At 47.4% G+C, this 2,578-nt stretch overlaps 1 pseudogene; it reads right to left on the bottom strand.

The window, feature by feature from the left end:
* Positions 1–260: 260 nt before the first annotated feature.
* Znf70 (zinc finger protein 70) lies at positions 261–2,578 on the bottom strand (annotated as a pseudogene).

The following is a 2,578-nucleotide window of genomic DNA, read 5'->3' as shown; positions in this document are numbered from 1 at the left end:
GCCCAGCACAGGCCTAGCAACAAGATGTACCTTATAAATACCCTGAGAGCTTTGTTGGGGCCCACCCCCAGGGATGCCAGCTGATTGGTCCAGTTGAAACATAGGCAACAGTACTTTTAAAACTCTCAGGTGAACTCATTGACCAGAAAACAGAAAGAGCACAGGAGCCTGGACAAAACATCCTGGCAGGAGTCTCAGTATGAGATCCAGAGGAAGCATATCACCCATGGTTTCTGCTGGCAAAGCACTTTTGCACATGGATATATTCTGAATAGGAGCCACCAGCCCTTAGAAATACAAGGTCAGGTCCCATCTTCAAACAAGGAAACAGCCTTGGGAAGTTACAAAGCTTGTAAGGTCACATAATAGAAGGAAACAACATCAGTATTTGAACCCAGACCTTCTGATTGAATCACAGCCCTTCCACCAAATCATCAGCTGCCCACATCCCTACATTGGTGAACAGAGGGGAGCCTGTAGAATCATCAGACTAGGAATGGGCTCTACTAGCATCCAAGGCACATTGTGGACATGGGAGCACTAGGTTTCAGCAAAGAGCTGATGTTTGCTGGCACCTGTGCCCTGGCTGTGTCACAGCCAGATGTCAAACATCTTGTGGCAACCATAGGACCAAAATACATATTCTCTAGTGATATAGCATCTGACAGAATCCACCCTTCTGCCAATGAGAGGGTGAGACTGTGCTATGGGGTTCTCTACCCTCACCCTCAATACTCAAAAGAAATCCCCCAGACCTTCTCTGCTTTGTTAACCTGTTTTGCTTGTCCCCAGTGACTGACCAAGGCAGAGATTCTCTTTTCCTCTCTACCACATCTACTTTTGAATCTATTTACTTCAGCAGATTCCAGTTGTGAGCACTGTTTTTGCCTTCTTGGAAAGTCCCAGGTTTTGGCCTGATTTCATTTGGCAATTTCCTGAGTCTAACTCAACTCTTTTCCTCAATGTCTATGCTTCTTTTGGACTTGGAGAAGAGTGAAAGAGCAGGTGAAATGAAATCTCATAGGCTTGGGAGTCAAATGTGAGAATGAAAGAATTGGAGCCAGCTCTGTGTGTAACTCCCTGTAGTCTCATCATTCCTTTCTTGCAAGAAACCTGCTGAGTGTGGCAAGCTTAGCAAGATGCCTTCCTGCAGGTGGGGATGTCCAGGAAGGCCTCGTGGGTCTTTGTTCTCAGGGAGGCAGGTAGGGCCATAGAGGCAAAGCTATATAAAGGCTTCCAAGCTATGATGGTGCTTCCCCTTCTATAGTTTTCCACCGTGTGGATTTTCTGATGCCGGATCAGGTGTGAGCTTCCCCAGAAATACTTGCCACACAGATTACACATATAGGGCTTCTCTCTGGTATGAGTTTTATAATGCTCAATGAGGGCCGACCTGTGCCGGAAGGCTTTGCCACACTCACAGGTGTATGGCTTCTTGCCAGCGTGGATCCTCTGGTGCTGAATCAGCGCAGCGCTGTGGCAGAAGGCCTTGCCATACTGACAACACTCGTAGGGTTTCTCCCCAGTGTGGATCCGCTGATGCTCAATGAGTGAGGAGCTCTGGCTAAAGGCCTTCTCACATTTATGACACTTGTAGGGTTTCTCACCAGTGTGGGTCTTCCAATGTTCGATGAGGTTGGAGCTCTGGCTGAATGCCTTCCCACATTCTTCACACTTGTAAGGTTTTTTCCCTGTATGAATCCGCTGGTGCTGGATGAGATGGGATTGGTGGCAGAAGGCTTTCTCACAGAGGTTGCGTTCATGGGGCTTCTTAAGGGTATGGATTTTCCGATGCTGGCTCCGGCCTGAACTCTGGTTGAAGCCTTTCCCACATTCATTCCTTACACTGATAAGGTCTCTCTCCTATATGAATTCTTTCATGCTTTCAGAGGCTAGAGCTCCGGCTGAAATCTTTCCCACATTCCCTACATTCATAGGGCCTCTTCCCTGTGTGGAGTTTTTGGTATTTGGTAAGGCCTGAACTCTGGCGAGAAGCTTTCCCACACTCTTGGCATTGGTAGGGCTTCTCCCCAGTGTGGATGTCTGATGGCAGAGAAGGTGGGAGCTCTGGCTGAAAGCCTTCCCACACTCACAGAACTCATATGGTTTCTCCCCAGTGTGGACGACTAAATGTCGGAGAAGGTGGGAGCAATGGCTAAAAGCCTTTCTCCACTCATGACAAGCATAGGCTTGGTGGGATGTGGGCTTCTGTAACCTGCACTGAGTCGTGACTTCCCCCTGCCTGCTTCCTCTTCTCCACTGTGGATTATCTGACCAACACTGGGGTCAGATTTCTGAAGGAAAGCTGGACAAAGAATCTCCTTATAGATGACAGCCATTTGCTCCACGCCGCTTTCATGAAGACAAGGATCCCCTGAGTTCTCACCAGGGAAAAATTCTTGCTGAATCTCCAACTTGTCATTAAACATAAAGGTATTGTCAAACTTGCTTGCTGGTGGAACCTCCATTGTGAATCTGGTATCGCTGTCAATGATCCAATGTCTTTAAAAAAAACACTCTTCTTTTGGACATACTGTTCCATGGTAAGTCTATGGTAGAAAAGACCAAATGATTGTAA

This window comes from Megascapheus bottae, chromosome 28 (assembly GCF_031878675.1).
Source record: "Megascapheus bottae isolate mThoBot1 chromosome 28, mThoBot2.hap1, whole genome shotgun sequence".
Taxonomy (NCBI): domain Eukaryota; kingdom Metazoa; phylum Chordata; class Mammalia; order Rodentia; family Geomyidae; genus Megascapheus; species Megascapheus bottae.
Note: the sequence above shows the minus strand (reverse complement) of the source record. Positions and strands in the feature narration are given on the sequence as shown.